The 19,563-nt window shown below is 29.9% G+C and overlaps 1 protein-coding gene across 1 annotated transcript in view; it reads left to right on the top strand.

Annotated features, from left to right (window-relative positions):
- The window catches only part of LOC116777876 (uncharacterized), a 31,664-nt gene that overhangs the window by 5,220 nt on the left and 6,881 nt on the right, over window positions 1-19,563 (top strand). The window lies entirely within an intron of this gene.

The raw sequence follows: 19,563 nt of genomic DNA, 5'->3' as shown, positions 1-19,563 counted from the left end.
CGGTGTCCATTATTTCCGATTGGGATTCCATTAATTTATATTTACCAATAATATAATGTATATAGCTAAGTAAAAAGGTTTATAGTTTGTGTTTTTCTAAAGTATAAATTCTACATATCTCTTTATAAATGATCTCGCGTTCACCTTGACATTTGTAATGTTTATTGGCGGGATCCACCATATTTGTTTAAAATCGTACACGAACCGGCTCGAATAAAAATTAAATACGTCTTCAGTTTGTCTCGTTGTTTTATTTTGACTATTTTAAAGGGTTTTAAAAGTGTTACTCGCCTGTTTTTGAGACTTTTGTCAATAAGAAATGCTTATTTTAAAGATAAAATATATTGGTGACGATAGTTGGTTATAATCTGTGAAGCTCCTCGCAACTGCTTTTTATGCTTGTTAATTTAAAATACAATTATGCTATACTTCGATCCTAAAATATCACTATGTTTTGACTTTTGAATGTAATAAATATTGAATATATTAAATTCTGTATGAATAATATGATATCCAAAATCATATTTTCGCTTGAGTCTAGTGTGCTGTATATATTTGGTAGGTATTCAAAAGTTCAAGGTGTTTATAATGGCGCAATAAAAGTAATCTGTTAAAACGTTACTATCAGACGTACTGCTTAAACTCTTTGTTGTCACTATTATTGAGACACACGATATAATAACGCATGGAGTAACATGTAACTGTCGAGAGAGTCAGTTAGTTTTAATACATTACTACAAAATACTTTTAGCTCATGTATGCATTGTTATTTTGTTTTAAGGAATTCTAATAGTTTTATTAATTAGTTGCTTAAAGGAGATATTTGAATACATTGAAAATGTATTTCATGTCTGAATGCACGATAATAGGCACCCTTCGTGTTTATGGGCTTGTCGTGTTCAAACCGACGCGGCGTCTTCCCAAAGTGTTCAGATTTGTTGGATAGCAATCTATCGCTGGCGCTGCTCGTGAACGAAATTGTATAACTTTGAAAACAATTTGACGGATTCACAAGAAATAGATTTCTTTCTCTTTCTATATCAAATAACTAACTTTGTTATGATCATTTGCCATCCAGTAAAGAATTTGGTAGATATTAGGAATTCGTATCGGCCGTTGAAATACATACCAATTACCGATTTTTGGTAATGAATAAAAATGAAAATCTCCATCTAGTATAATAAATATTTGTCAGACTTTAATAGTTCTTTTTTTTCTTTTAAAATCTATTCATAATGATTTTAAACTAACTTATTCAGAACGCATCTTAAATTAATGTCACTAAGACACGATTTGACAGTTGAGGGTGAAAGTAATTTTGTGTTAAATAGGTATAGTCTTATTGTAAAATTATTTTTTAATCATGAAAACATAATTTTGAGATTAAAAATAATCACTGCCACAGTTTCTCGCCGGTGTGTCGTATTTATTTTCAGGTTGTATTTCATTCTAGTTAGACAATGTTTAAAAGTTGGTATTTGGACGAAGTATAATGCCAAGGAAATATTTTCTTTAAATTCACAGAAGAAATACAAAATTACATATTAATTTTCGTGTATAAAATAGCGAATATATACTATTAGTTACAGTTTTGGTCATATATATGTATAGAAGTTTAAATCTTTACCTGCCGTTTTGTAAATCAATACGTCAAGCGGCGTCTGGTTATCGATATTAGTGTAGGCTGTGTTATAACAAGTACGTACTGTACATACAATAGTTAGCATTGTTCTGATATATTATTTTTTCTAGAGAAACTAACAAACAAACAGATCAGGTAAAGTTGGTCACAGATGATTGTACAGAAACACGCATTCCTAGAACAATGGGTCGTATATTTTTTATTTGTTTAGAAGTTTGATTGTTTGAATTTTTTTTTTTAATAATTCTTTCAATCATCCGATTGTGTAGAATTTGTATAGCATTGATACAGATCAGATGTTAATAATCGATATATTACAATTATCGTGACTATGCTCGTCGCTTACAGCGTTATTTTTTTAAATTATATTTTCTAAATTTGATTAAAAATATATGAACGCACTAATTATCATTATACTACCAAATCCACCTGAGATCGGTTCCTAACCAGTGATTTAAAACTGGAATTGTACTTCTTTGGAAATTAATTCGGACACTTTAAAACATTACTATTTTTAGTGTTCGTTGGTAAATACCGTCATAGAAGTTAGTTTCCTGTATAATACCAACATTCTAAAACCATATGTTTGTAATGTACACGTTTCATTTGATATTAATTATATTTATTATAATGGTAATAAGAATGAGTAACAGATTTAAATTTATTTAATGAAAATAAAAAAATATTTTAAATATATCAGGATAGGTTTGGTATTCCGTAAACAAGGAGGTAAAGTGAAAACAAAAGATATTTTGGCAAAAATAAAAAACCATTCAATATGGCCGAACATTAAAAAATTTCGTAATAATTAATTGGGTATGTAGATCCTTTACACGGAAAATTCTTAATTCAAATTGCAAAACTTAGCGAACCGCACGCCGAATAAGTAAATAGTTTGAGCAATTTAGCGATTTATTTGTGTCAGTTATTTTGTCGGGAGATGTTGAAATAGTGTAGTACTTGGTTTACGACGGTCAACAAGGCAAAGGTTACAAACCTCACAACAATCTGAAAGTATCACAATTATGTACATACATTTTCTATGATTTATCAGTCATTATTTAATTACTAAATAATTCTTTTTTTTTATTAAGGAAGATATTTAGTTTTGAAATTTACGTTACAGAACTAGCAGATGACAGTTCAGATTATTGCCATGCTTAAATCATTTGAGTCTAAGTTAAATTTTTTTGTAGATTTCAAATTTAAATAAAAAGGAATTATTTATTATCTGTAGCGTTTATCTCATGTTCTATTGCTTATATGTTAATTGTATTAAAAAAATAAATGACACGAACTCTTTTTTGTATGACGACGGCCGCCATTAATGCAATCCTATTTATATAATGCTTAGCTTAGCATAAATATATGTATTTATGCTAAAAATCAAAAATATGTTTGCTAATTTAATTGTTTTAATATACTATATGTGAAGATATTATATTTTTAATCAATATTTTGATAAAGATAATATAAATATGACGTAATCGTCTTACAAGCGATTTTTTGACATATCGCTATTGTCAAATGTTCTAGTTTTTTTTTCTATTGACACCCGATGCTTCTTTATACAAGAAAATTGGTGATGACCCAGTTTTCGTAATTGATTACATATTATCAAACTTTATAGAATAAATATAACGGCGTGTTACTAATTTCATTTCGGTTTACACTTTATATAATAATTTTCGTAATTTTATAAGATTTCTAAAATTATATTTCATGAGATAATTTTGCTCTTGAAATTTTAACAACTCTCTAGCATATTATTTTAATCCTTCCAATTATAGATAATTAATTTGATATTATATTAAATTTGAAGATCGTTCCCATTCCGCCGATGAGAGAAAGTGGCTTCTATGTTCTGTGTGTTTGTTAATTGTTCACGGATAATTTACGCTATAAAAGAACGGTTTTCATATAATACTGTCATAAAAAATATTAATAATATTATTTTGATGTTGGTCATTAAGTTTTATATTGTCTATTACGTCTCATTGTTGTCATCAAACGGATAGATCCAGTTTTGTCGTTGGCGTTGTGTGAAGTAATGATGGATAATTGGTAATTGTCAATTGCCATCCGATAATGTACAATTTTATTTTTTAGGTTAGTGGACTGTATCATTGTATTACAGCTTTCTTTGTTTTATTGCTATAATGTGATATAAAATGTATGAAACGTAATTATTATAGTGATGTAGTTGAAGTTTTTACGATATTCATAAATATAAAATTCTAATGTGTCCTGAAAGTCTAGAATTTAGTATCATCGTAAATACCTGTTATTGATTGCGTGACACGTGAAATAAATATATTTCTGGTATTACCACATGCTGAACGAGCTTGTGTAAGGAAGATGGCTCGATCGGCTTGTAATTTAGACGGTTTAATATAGTCACGTAACACTCACTTGTTTTCATACAAAAATCATAGCCCTTAGTAAGGGCCCCTTACGGTGATTACGTAAGCTATGCGAAGTTATTATTTACGTGTTGATGTTATTGATGTTTAAGATGTTTTAGTGCAAAAGTTTACATAATGGTGTATGTGAGCGCAATCGAACGGCGAATTCTGTTAAAAAAATTGTTTGTTAATAAACAATTTTGATGCTTGGCGATGCAATAGTTTTTCAACCACGTGTTTTTTCCCTCGAAACATTAATCGAGTGAGCGAAACATCTTGGTTTAAAAACCTATGTATTTATTTTAATAGTCTCATGCGTTTGTTGCGTAGCTTGATGCGAAGTCTTTTATATATCTTGATGGTAATTGGTAGTTATGGTAAGAGGATGTCATCGATCATGAACATCTGTACAGTTTGATTCAGGTTTCCTTCAACCAGGATAGGAAATAGTGGGATGGAAATTTAGGTTGTAGACAAAAAATACTGGGGTAAATCTAAGTCTAGCTGCAACCTTAACTGTAAAGGAAAACAGCTGTAATAGTTTAAGTAATATCTTCTGCGTGATCGTAGACCTGTTATCGTATAGACCTTCCATCATAAAACTCCTCATCAATAGATTTTCATCATTCTTCTATATTTGTGCGAGTACTATTTTGTAAGAGCGTTATATCTGTTTAGCTATTAGCTCTGCCCATTAAACAGCTCGTATCTTTTCTAATATAACCTAACTGCGGTAGTTGATGTATATTGAGTTTATCGTGCTGTTTGTATGTGTGGGTGTACCAATCTATTATATATACGTATGTAAGTTATAGGAAAAATGTACGTATGTACATGTGTAATAAGGATGATGTAAACATTTTGAACGGCTTGGATCTTTATTGTATACCATCATTCATATCCTAATTCGGACATGGCGCCTATGAATGGCGGATGCTCTATGGGGCGGAACGTTATGCAATTTCATGGGAAACGGAAGTCCTTGAGTGCTGTACAATACACTGGACTGAATTATACATCCGTTATTGAAATTCGAGAAATATATGACGTGCGCCAATGATGACAAGCTGTCATCATGCTGAGGAGATTATACCATCACGTAAATAACAAAATTTTTGAGGCTTGGTTTTATCAAACTGAGCGTATAAAACAAGACGATGCCCTTATCAAATGTTATCAAAGCTTCAAATTTAGTGCAAGTAATGTTTCACTATAATAACAACTATTACTTATGATTTCATAGTTGTAATTACAATTCACCTCAGTGTATGTGCTCGTTCCGTATCGACGATCGTGCAGTCTTATGTAAGTGTATTTAACGTAATAGCGAAAGCCTTATAAAAAGTTGAACGGGCTGATCATGTAACCATGCGAGATGGCGCCCTGAACCAGCCACCCATCACCCATCACCCATCATCATCTGATGATGTAGCTGATGTGTCTATATCTCCTTAATAACGTTATCAAATCACTTTGTTTATCTATTTGTGTTTTATACACTCAATACATTGTTAATGACGTTAAAAAAATATCCTTAGAAGTAGTGTACAGATTATCAATTATTATCAACAAAGAGGTCACATATAATTACAATTAAAAAGTTTAAAGTAATATTATTTATTTTTTCCATTCTTCAACGCGATCTTTAATTGGAACTTTTCCTTATCAAGTTAGTATTATAAAGGAAAGGTTTGTGCATTCAATGAAATGCTGAGATACAGTGAAAACTCACTTTAGTTTTTAAACAGCCGATATTTAATTTATATATATATAAAGCGCGCTTCACAGTTCATGTGGGATATATTTTACTTGCTATTTCTTAATAAGGTAATATCCGGTTACTGGCTTACGTTACACAGGCCGCGGCGAAGTGTTAGCTTTTTATAATGAACGGTTACAACAAGCTATGAAAACAAATAAATATGCAATATTCAAATCACTGGAACACGTGGACGGTTCCCGGACTATTCTACACCCTATATCATGTGTCATTAAGTCTAATGTCAAATGTAATTTATTTATAGCAGTCATGGGAATAAGACTCGAGTCCTTATTGGTATTCTCTCGAACATTTTCCCACTAAGAAGTTTAAAAACAATCATTAATTATGATTAGTGGAGTCGTTCGCGCGAGACATCGCTGGCCGCTCACGATATTCGTGCAGAACTTTCATTTTACCAATATAACTATATACGTTTTAATTATAACTATAAAAGAAACATTATATTTTTTAGATATCTCAAATTCTATGTACGAACTACTCGGTAGGAAATCTGTTACATAAAACCTCTTTTGTTTCGATGCGGACTTTTTTCCTGATTCATTCAATCGATATATATATATATATATATATATATATATATATATATATATGTTTTTTTTTTAAATAATTAATAAGTTATGTAGTTGTAAAAATATTATTTCTCCACGATGATTAGAGCAGCATCCTCGAAGGTTATCAGATGTGTTTTCGTAATCCATCGCATCTGATAATTTCGTAAGCATACCTATATCAACAAAAGCTACGAAAAGGCGTAACTATACATCGCTAGACGTCGCTGAGACACGCGAGATACGTCTTTAATATTACATAATTTATAACGTTCTTGTTAAACTGAAGAAACACTCTCAATTATTGACAGCATTCTGAAATTGCTGCAATCTCATCGGCTGGGTTCGAGATAAGAATTTATATATTTCCCTTCATAAACAGTGCAAGGAACAAAGTCATTATGCCTCATAAATATAAACATATATGAAGCTTATATCATCAACTTGTAAGGAATCTTTGGCTTTATTTTAGTGTATTTAGTACAAGTAACATGGTCTACGCTAATTCCAAATGCATCTAGAAACAGGAGAAATCAAATTTTACTACACACTTGACACTATTGCTTAAACTAATTGTTGGTTCATTAATGTCTATTATTGAAAAATATGCACATCATTGCTTGGAAACATATGCTGAGTATCAAATAAATGTTTGCAATATTCTATATTTAAAAAATCCGTGTTACAAAAGGTTTTTTTTTTTATGTTACACACAAAACTATAAAATAAAATGTCGTCAAAGAATATTTATCGCTTTTTGTATTGTTACGATTCAGCTGTTTAAATAAACGTCACATGTTTTTTTAAATTTGTTGAATGTCAAGAGATTTTTATTAACGTATAATATTCCTGATGATAAACAAAACATACACGAATGTTATATTTTAACTAATATTTTAATTGCAAATTAGCAAATGGCTACCGGAAGTAAGTGTACAGCCATTATAATGAATCGCGGCTGAATGCGTCTCGACTCTCGACCTATGAATGAATGCGCCATTATAGGGACTGCAGTGCAGTGGTGTGCTATGCGTCAAAAATCGATAATAGATTAAAAATATACCTAAAATTATAACAATAATACTAACACAAAGTAATAGAACTTCTGTAATTTTATTGTCTTTTTAATACGTATGTTGATATTTAATATGATTTTACTTTTCACCTATTAAGCAGTCAGTACAGACGATGTTAGCTAAATATTAATTATAACTGACACATTACTTATAAGATTGAAACTATTAAGATTTTTTATTGTATTTATAAAATATGCTACAAATAAGCTGAATTAAATTTTCCGAGTGTTCGTGATTAAGAAGAACTGTTAAAATCAACTTTCAATCATAAATAACTGAAGAATTCACGTCCACTATTAATTAATAATTTATTTATATATATATCACTATCTCTTTTATTTATTGCTATCTCTTTTTAGTGTAGTATTTTTATGTATACCGAGATATTATTTGATCATATTAGATGTAATTATGCCGTCGCCGGTAAGCTCAGCTTTGCACTAGCTGACCGCATTCCTTCGAGCGTTCCCTTTTACCGCTCCTCAGACCTAGCTGCCTGGACCTTTATATAGTACAATAAATCAATATTCAAAAATAAACGTTATACTGTTGTCTTACGTATCGCTTTCATATAAAATGGGATCTTAAAATTTATATTAAAAGTCAATATAGAATTATGTTTTATATATCATCATATATAATAGATAATTATATTTCCAATTACAACTTGTAGTTTGATGTCTAACTAACGTTCGTATGGAATCTTGTTGTTGCAAATATTTTTTATGTTCTTATCCTTCATTAGGTTGTCGTTTAACAAATTTGTTTAATTTCTGTGTTCGTTTCATATAAGTAGCGGGATCTGAAGGGCACATGAGTTCATACAATCCAGTACCAACATTTTACAGTAGACCACAGCTCCGTATTACCTTGCAATAAGGGTTATATTTCAAACGCCCCACCGTCGACCTGCCATACCGAGAAATTGTATGAGTTGTTTTGAGACGCAGGTTCTCTCTGACCTTGTTTATTAATCTGTACCTTTATTGGTATTAGTCCGTGTAAAATTTAATTATTACGTATACACTAAAAAAATGAAATCGCTGTTTCGTATTCAAAGTAAGAATTTTTTAACAAAATGAATTCGTTTATTTAAAATAAATATAAAAAAAATCATTCTCTGACTATATAATCTTTAGGAGGTAGAGGAATAATAAAATTTTAAATTGTATAAAAATAAATAACACCATAAATAAAAAGAAATATATATGTGAGTGTATTTTAAAACTGATGACTGTCAAATATTCAATCCTCTCAATGTCAATATTTATGCAAGAAGTTATTATTTTTTTTTAATTTATAACATGGACGTCATCCGTGCAAAGACATGCACAGTATATTCTGCCAGTGTCGTGTAGAATGGAGGAGACACGATCCGAGATTAACTTTTGAATGAAATAAAATTTTACAGCCTCGACTGACGTCACAATTAGGAACTGCATATGTTAGTAGATATAAAGAACAAAAATTCAATTAAATGCAAACATAGGAGGTATATACTGTATAAAAAATGTAAAACTAAGACTAATGTCATATAAAGGTAAAACAATTTATAACAACTTAATTGTATTCATTTTAATATATTTACAGAGTTTATTGAAATGAATGTCAAATAAAATCAGAAGCTGTCAGAAGTCTGACGTACTGTAATCATGTCTCCCTGTTTTCATTGTAGTAATTTCACACGAGAGAAAGCTGTTCGCAGAATTATTATTGTTATGTATTATTAGAGTAGATGCATCAATAGAATATCATGAATTAATGCATAAAGTTTCCTTGTCTATTTATCACAGCTCTAAATTTGGAATATCACCTAATCAGTTATCATTTGTTTAGCTCATTAAGAGTTTTTAATTCAACGAGTTAGTGTGTGAGAAGACTGGTAGTAAACGCTTGCGGTGTGCCTTTAACCGCAAACATAACGTTCATATTAATTCTGGTTAAATAGATACAAAACACTCTCAACCGTTAACGCTTCACAATTTGTAAATACTTGTATTTTCTCCTGCTTATTATATCGTTAGTTTGTATCTAAATGTAGGAATATTCACGACAGTTTCTAAAACTTAAAAATATAGAAAAATGTTTATGGCACGTGATATTGAACTAGCCTGAAGTGTCAACGCACATTGACGTGTCAATTGATACCACCTGACATTTATAGAAAAAAAAACTTCTAATAATTAATGGTATCATTTTGGTATATTTGAGATAAATAGATGTTTTTAACCCAGATCTTTAGTCCAATACAGCTTACAGTTTATAAGAAACGACTGACAATAAAATAAATGTAATTAGCGCCATTAACTCTAGACGTTTCTTTGCTTAATTGAAATATAATTTCATATAACAATTTCGATAACGGGAACTTTTTGGACATAACAGTTACCTTTATGGTCTCTGAATGGCTGGTTGTGCGATAAAATAGCACATTCTCCATTACTTTGTAATCTATACACTGTCTTATAGCGAACAAGACATCTTGTGTGTGGTTTTTGAAATAAACAATTTCTTGCAAATTGCCTTACTTTTGGTTATATATTCATAATCTATATTAATTTTCAAATGTCATGAACATTTGAATATAGAACGTTATTTTCTAAATGTCAGCGATTAAAATCTCCGTGGGAAATGAGCTATTTACACATCTATGGAATATAATTTCACTAAACAGTTTAGTGACCGGATTCTCGTCGCTGGTTAATTTCTTGGTGATTTCTAAACCTATCAGGGAACTGTCAATACTTAAAAGAACAATAACAAAAGCCGGTTTTAATTACAGAACGATATCTCGTTAGAAAAATAAATAAAAAGTCCAAAAAAAAAATACTGTCTACTTTCTCCTGCAGCGAAACCTGTTTCAAGATTCACAAACAGAGAAACCTGTCAGTTATTACTGTTACTTTGTTTTATTTATATTTTATATGTAATATTTTTACATTGAGCTTCTATTGTTTAATAGAGATTTAGAAGTTTTGTGAAAACAGTTACGTTAATAAACAATAAAATATATGTGTGTTCACTTCAGACGTCTTAGATTTGATTTTTTATATCTTAACATAAACATATAATGAATGGGAAGGTTTGTGAGGATGTGTGGTTGTATGCATATTTATATTGTTTCATATAATAAATTAATTTTAATGAGACATTTATGGAGATCGCTATCGCTATCCAGGAGAGTGGAGCCGCGGTAAAATGTAGTCGAAAAATGTTTTTTACCTTTCATGTAGCGTTCAACATAGTTGTTAGAAGTTCAAAGTTCATGTTATTGAAATAGTATTTCATCAACGCCTTGTAACATTGTTGTCTATACATTTTGTTAAGGTCTGTGTTTCGTTAAGTAACTGTCAATACGTGAGTTTTTTGTGCCACAGACTAAAAAAGTTAAGTAATAATGCGGCAACAAAAAGAAAAATACTGAAGAAAGTGTGTTATCAGTAAGTACACTGGCATAACATTTATTTTTCGTAATAATATAAGTGAGAAATTACCAGGACTTCATAATAATATAGAAGATATCCTCCGTAGTAGTGGCTGTGTGATATGAAACACAAATTCAATGACGTCATACGATAAATTGTTAAAATAAATATTTATATTGCCATAACACTTCATCACGCGATTCGTGATGTCTTTAACACTTCCACCTCAGTGACAGACTATTGTAAAACCTTAATGTATACTTAATAATTCAAACAAAATTATGAAAATTTAAAGAATTTATGAGTTTTAATAAATATGTCTTCCCTATATATATTTGGGTAGGACTTAAATTTTTATAGACACATTTATTTCTATCGTCACTTGAAATTAAGTTGACACTTGAGGCTGTAGTTAATTTTGACAGTAAGAGGACATTTGACGATATTAGCAATATGGGTTTTTACTATCAATAACGAACACCAACGATGAAGTCTTCGTTTTAAAACATGGAGGTGACGTCAATATGACATAAGATTTATAATTTCTTTTTTTTTTTTTTGTAAATGTTTTTACGGCTCTGGATACGAGTCCTTTTGAGCCTCATCGTTACAAATTAATTTATAATTTCATAACTGTAGTATTGCCACTAATTTAAAAGAAGAAGAAGAACTGTGGAAATTAATATTGTTCGTATTGTTATAGAAAATGGTTGTCGCTTTGTTTTTGTTACTTTTATAGTTTATAAAGCGTTATTTAGTAATATAAGATCATAATAAAACCATAATTCCACTTAGAAACAACCGGGAACATCAAGTTATCTCATCAATATGTGATAATTTCGAATACACCTCACATTTATTATAAGATTGTGCATTACTTTGGATGTAAAATAATATTTTTTTTATTAATTTATATTCTTTAAATAACATCATCTTTAAATATCAAATATCACAGTAAACTCCTTGAGATTAATCTCTACTTTACAAATATCCAGAGGGAAATTACCGAAAGACATTTGTTACGCGCCGAATGATCTTATATTTAATTTATTCTACATACCTTTTAATTATATTACATAAGTAATGTTTAGAAACGGCTCACTGTATAATTAATACTTTCAATTGTAACAATATGAATATATACATTATACATATATATTTATATATAAAAGAATTATAACATGTGTGAATCACTCGATACAAGAGAGATATCCCGTTTTCGTTGATGAATCTCAGTATACTGACCTCGATAGCTGGTTTTTGCTGGTATGAAAGCAGTCTTCTTTGAAGATTTCCTTTTTCTATTAAGCTTAGTATAATATTAATCACATGAATATTCTAGAACATATCAATCATGTGCAAGGTGTACATTATATTATTTACATGTATTTCTTCTTGTAAAATTTGCTAGATTTCAATAAAAATCAGCTTTATCCTACAGTCTTAAAGGTAGCTGAAAATAGAGTTTTATGAAAATGGATTTATTGGGTCATTGAATAACAAACGTACACAACACGGTAAACTAACCGCATCCTTAACACTAATTTGAGTCGTCGTTTACAGTATACACGAAACGTTTCCCGTATCTCATTTAATAAGCTAAGTAATGCTATAATAAAGACGTATGAAGAAAAAAACTCAGAACTTATTGTAAGCGTACTGATTGAAGGCGTTATTATACATATAACGTGTGTCGCAAAAATATACCCAAGTGAGAACAGAGAATGTCAGAGTCTTAACTACAGATGTATAGATTTATGCCAATGTAAGTATATCTTTTCATGTACCTATATATTGGTAGTATTTTCGTTACGTCACCGTTCAAGACCGGAATCGTATTGGACTTTCATTGTGAAAGTAATCTGCTATTAATTACTTTATATAACATCGGAGCCCATGGGAAATTTGACGCAAGTGAATTATAAAAAAGGAAAACAATTGTTTGTTTTACTTTAAGAGAATAAATAGACTCTGTATATAAATAAAAACTAATGGTAAGCCATCCAAAGTAATAATTACGTTAACCAGAAGAAACAACCAGAATAAGATTTAGTTGGTTTTTAATCAAATATTTACCAAATAATGTGTTGGTAAATAATAGATATCTATAAATAATTCCAATCACAAATTGCGATATAAATTACGAAACGGACTACAATAATAACTTGTACAATTTGTGAATAGGAGACATGGAAATAATATATATATTTATTATCTTACTAAAAAATCGCTGCGTGTTATTTCACGCGTTCCTTATCGTCACGTACGACATGACATTCAGTTCCTTCGTAACGAGATAGTGAACGAATAGTTTCCATGCCATTTATGAACTACTAAATACTATGTTCAATTAAATAGGAACGTTGCTAAAATGTGCTTATATCTTGTTACATAGCACCTCACTAGTTCATGTCTTTCGGTTAAATTTAAAAATGGCTTGACGTAATTCATAGTAGCGATTGAACGAATCAAAACAGTGGTATTTGTTTAATTAAATTATTTGTTATTTTAGCCACGCTCTCGCTATTTCCCTGTATAACTATGCAACCTAGATATGGAATTTTATAACAATAGAGAAAGATTCTTAATGCCCGCCATAAATATATTTTCACATGGCAACAATGTCTTCTCCCACGTTTCATGTCTGCCATGTGTAGAGATTATTGCTAGTTCGTCAAATGTTACGCTTTCGCCTAAGTGTTTGTTTAATTAATTAATACCTTCAGACAATGTTTCCAAAATGTTAGAAATATGAGAGAAGTAGATTTTTATTTTCGATTTTATTAAATTTTTCATATTCACTAAAAAACAAAATATTAAGCCGTTCTAGATGAACTATTGTCTATTTGAAATTGTATAAAAAATGGTTCATTTTTTTGGAATATCAAATTACGAGCGACACAGATATATAAATAAATAAATAATAACGTATTTTTTTGTAATACAATAAAAAATTATGTACTTGATGCGATTTATAAAAAGTCCACAAAGAATTTAATCATTGTACCTAAATGAAATTAAACGAGGTGGGGTTATCACTTGCGAGGGAGGATTCTGAGAAATATTTTTCTTTACAAATAAATCCACACATATTTACATTACTTATAAATAATCTATTAGCTGTTTGGTTTCACCAAAGAGATCCGTCTGACAAATGAGGTTTCAATATAATTTATGAATACTGAGTTAAATATAGTTATAAAACTATGTGTGTCGTATAATTATTTAACAAAACGAAATAAAATTTTTATTTCGTTTCAATTCAACATGTTCATTGAAGTAATTTACAGGTTAATATCAAAAATATAACTTAAAAAAAATATAGTTTTCACGATCATATATAACCTTCTTTCAATTATGACATGTGTGTGAAGATGTCGCCCGTCAGTACAACCTTCGCTTTATTATACTTATATACGTAGTCTTCCAGTGTGAATGGCGCCATAGCTTAAAATAATACACACACACACACACACACATATACATGTATATAGTTAAATTGATGTTTTTTTTATAGTCCAGAAACAATAAACCGAAATTGTATTGAAGTATTTTATTATCAGATTTAATAAACTAGATTAAACATAAGCAACTAATCAATAGGTCATTAGTTATTATGTTGTGTCTGTTTGTTGTAACACAAAAAGTCCGTCTGTATTCGAATTTGTTTTATGCTTAATGCTTTTACTATGATGTACTCTAACTGAGGTCATAAGGAAAAACTTTGAGTAATGTAATTGCAGCAAATAAAAACAAGGTACAAAACAAAACAGAAGGACACACCGGCGGGGAAGTGCCTGATATATAATTAAATAAAGACGAATTCTTGTATCATGTTACAGAGCTCAAACAAACCTTCACCCCGGGTTACGATGCTCGTTCAAAATGTACAATAAATATGGACATTAATGGAATCCAGATAATGTTAAAGTCACCTTTAAAACAAGTCTCGAAAAATATTCACGTGCGACATAGATTGTAACATATAGCATATGACGTTGGTTAGCTTCACACAGGCAACATCGGGCTATGAAGGTGACTTGGTGATAACCGAAACTCAACTTGTGCCTTCAATGACGTGTCTACTAACAAAACGTTGTTGTCCACGACAAAAACAAACACTCAGAGACAATATACACTGCTAAAATTTGATTGCAACGGATTTAACGTAATAATTTTTTTTTTCTATCAATTGTTGTAAAATTTTATGAATTTTTCTTTTTTTTATATAGTAGGTAATTATCTTTAAATATAACATCAGTTATACTCAGCTAGTTCTTGTTAAAGTCTAAATATTTTTACAAATGTTACCCATAGCGAGTTAAGTGTCAACTTATTCCAGATCGTTTCAAACCGCAAGTTTCCCTTGACCGCTTATTGTCACGAGACGCAAGCTGTTGAACTTACGTACCTTCTATTGTAAGAGACCATTATTCTTCGGTAATAATGCGAAAGTTAATGTCTCAATAACAAAATATTTTTATAAATTGCATTTCCTCCTTTTATGTACTCCACAATACACAGTTTAGTCTTCCTTGTGAAGTAACTTTCAACAAAGTACAAAAATATTCCATATAAGTCCACTGCTTGTCTTATTTACATCTGTATAAAATCTTTTACATGGAATGAGACGTGTTGCAAACGGTAAAACATATAAATCGCTTTCGGGATTTAAAATAAATTTGCATCATTGCTTCCGTACATGTTGATTGTCCATGAAATATAAGGGCTGGGTACAAAAACGTCGCTTACATCGCTGGGAACGGACCACCGAAGTGCAAAGCACATCAATTTGCCTCCGACGCGAGGCGCGGTTTGCTTCCTGTTCTGACATCACATGCTCTCCGTTAGATGGCGCTTTCAAATCATTTTAATATCCAATTCTTGATGTTATTGTCTGTCTTATTTACAGAATACATTTTATATACGAACATTATTACATCTTGTTGTTGAAATTATTATAATAAGAGTTACATTCAAAGATCATCAAATAGACCGTTAATTAAAACTTAAAATCATACGATAAATGAACCTATTCAAAAAGTGAACATTTACGGTTTTCATGATTTAAGATGACGCTAATAATGTCTTGGATGGTACCGGTAACATGAAATTTATCAAAAAATTAAATATTATTAATAACTATTTCAATATAGTTACATCTATGGAGATTTTTGAAAGCTATATTAACAATAAAAGAAATTCCATAGCGATTAGTACTGTTCATACATATATAATTAGCTTTCTCGACATTGATAAAATCAAGAGAAATTATATGTTAAAGTTGAAATTAAAACAAAATAAGCATGCATATTTGCATGTTTGATGTAAATCGATATAAAATTGGACGCTACACCTAAAGTCACATTGACATCCTTAATGTCATAATGAAACGGGTTTAAATAAAAATGGCGTCTCCGAATGTCATTAATAAAGAAAATGTTATCAGTTGTGATAGATTTTGTAAAATTTATTAATGTTATATGCAAATCTTATATTTTATATGTGTTTTATTAAAAAAAATTAAATGGAAACTGTTTATTAGCAAATTTTAAAAACATTTGAGAATCGTTAATATAGGTAATGATAAATATTATTAAAACGTACAATTCAGAGACGATCAATGTTTAATATACAAACTTTTTGAATATTCCTTAATATTTATTGAGAGTTAAAAATAGCTCTTAGTTAGTTTAAGAACGCTATAAATATAAGTTTGGCTCGTAGGTGTAACTGGGGGTTCCTTCAAGACATCGTCCTGTTAACATTAATAAATACGACTGTATCTTACACCGATCGGAATGTTCAATTATTTCATGTTTCATATATTACTTGCAGAATTATTCGGATTTCTTATTAATTGTTAATCAACAATATATTATAGTGAATAATTAAACTGATTTGCCAGTGTTGTCTAAAACAATTTCAATACATTTTTCATAAATTGTTTGCTTTTTAAAATAAGACTATTGAATGCTTGAATTTGTTTTACTTTTATCATAATATCAACAAGTAAGGAAATGAAACATTGAACATAAGTTAACTTTTTCTGCATTTCTGCAATGGGGAAGGTTGGTACCTCCAGGAGACGGTGAAAGTCTGCTCTATGTATATCCGCAATGCTAGCTGACGGACAAGTACCATGTGACAATTTGATTCAAATTTAAAATAAATTTACACTACGGTGTGACAGACAGCCGGGAAGACTTACTTGAAATAAGCTAGAGAAAGTATCGAATGAGTGATAAATGTAAGAACACGTCTGAAGGAGTGTTCAAATATCAGAGGTTTCTAATTTAAAATATTCCAACCTAGATATTCGTTTTTACATATTATTATATATGTTATTTACGTGGAATTCGTGATAACAAAGCATCTTTATATTGTTTTGTTAAACCTTCAGAGTTTAAAAAACATCAGATAATATCAAGCTAAAAGATATTTAATATATATTTTTTAAACTGTTTTATTTGGTGTCTTTTACCTTTGCCTTTTAAAATAATTCAAACGAAACCTTTCTAAAGTCATGTCGTTTGTATTCAATATAACTGTCAAATATACTCTATATTGATTAACAGACAATTCATTGCGTATAAGATCTCTTTTAAAGTGAACAATATTTTATATGTGAGCCGTCTCTCCAGTCGTAAGTACTTACACATTTACATACACATGGCAACACTCAGCTAATTTGTCCAGACATTTAAATTGCTCGTTACGTTCAGACGCACAAACAGATTTAAAGTCTATATTTTTACAGGAGAGTTCAAAATCTACGTGAATAACTCACTGACAGACTCGAATAGTTTGCAAAATTATAAAATTCACTTGCCGGGGCCCGGGTTGTTCACATATAGTGCGTGACATCCAACATGTCAACCGCATATATAAGTTTGCTATTGCACAATGTGTATTGTGTGTGCATTCACATGCTATCTTAAAGATAGTCGAGAAAGTACTTGATTCACCCATTATATTACAAGATTAGAGCCAATTTAAAAATATCACATATATCGCCTCACTTAATTGTAGGAAACTTTGAACGATAACGTAATGTTGCTTTGAACTGTCTTATGTTCCTGATGACATTTCTCTTGTTAATTCATTATAATTGTCTGTTCACAACCTTATTTTTTGTTAGTAAAGCTTAAAGGCTTTACTCAATGTGATACAAACCTAACCTTAACCTAAAAGTTAAAAGTGTTTCTCATATGTTTCTTATTTTTAATTAAAAATGTCACATGCTGCACGTACCGAATTTTTTGTTGCAAATTGAACGATATAACAAAGCCTATAATCATAAATTATAATATTTATGTTCCAACGTTTAATGTATCTAATAAAATTATTAACATGTGTATTGATTTCAAGTAAAACTGATATATTTTATTCTAATTCTCGTTCAAATAAAGTAAACAGTCGCTGGATATATGTGTGACATATCACTAAGAACTTTATATATAAATTAAAATCAAAAATGGCGTCTTAACGCTGAAAACGCTGCAAATGGATTTATACTTTCGCAATTAAAGATTAATAAAAATATTGTCAAGGTGGACTCCTTCCGGCCTCACCCTCTATATGGACGTAGGACAAGGTGATACAGAACCTTTTTTTCTACAACCTTACTTTTAAACTCGGAAGAAGAAGGTTGTATAATATTAAATTCGTTTCCGTTTATGTCTCCGCTGGCCTAGTGTTGTCATTTCATCTGACCATAAAAGTCTTGGTGTTTTAAGTTGTGATATCACTACAACACTAGGTTAAGGCTGAAGAAATGCAATAAAAAGTCTCATTCATTAATTAAAAGTCCATTTTTATGGACCGAAAGGAAATTAAACGAGAACTTTATAGACATTGAACAATCAAAAGAACTAGTAATCAGTATTTCTCTTATAATAAATAAGTCCGCCATTTTAAAAAAAAAATATATGAAGTGAAATAAAAATGTAGATAAAAAAAAAATAAGGCGGTAAAATTAATATGATATTCTGAACTTGTACAGATTAAACTTTTTAACTATAATAATTCATATATAATGAGTTTAGTCGTGTGTTTGTTTATAACATATAAAAAATATATAAAATATTTTACGAGCGTTTTATAAGTAATTATCGCTGTTTAATTTGAATTTCTTTTTAAATATTTAAGAGACCATAAACACGAGTATAATCGTGTGAAATGTCATTGTGGCAGAATAAATGTCTGTCTCTGAGAATGTCTGATGTTCACGATAAATAAGACAATTGTTTATCTCCAACTTATTTGTAGCCATCTAGATGAAGTGGACGCGTCCGTTACAATTCAACAACTGGATTTTAATATGAGATTACATTAATTCATAATTAAATATGATGCTATAATCAGTTGTATAACGAACTGTATCGAAACCTGGATGTTTTTAATTTGACATAACGCTAAAACAGTCACCTATTTGTATGTTGAAAGAACTCAAATAATTTTCCGTGTCTCATTGAAACGTAGCAAATGTCGGAAGCGCAATAGATTAATAGTTATTTTTCTATCAATATCCGTATCGGTTCGACTCACAAGCTGGTCGAAATTATTTTATAATTTTATTGCTTCCGACGATTTTGTTCCTGAACACAGAACACACAGTACCTCAGAATTATATGTATATGTATATATATATATATATATATATATATATATATATGTATATG

The sequence above is a fragment of the Danaus plexippus genome, chromosome Z (genome assembly GCF_018135715.1).
Source record: "Danaus plexippus chromosome Z, MEX_DaPlex, whole genome shotgun sequence".
Taxonomy (NCBI): domain Eukaryota; kingdom Metazoa; phylum Arthropoda; class Insecta; order Lepidoptera; family Nymphalidae; genus Danaus; species Danaus plexippus.
This window is presented reverse-complemented; position numbering and strand designations above follow the sequence as displayed.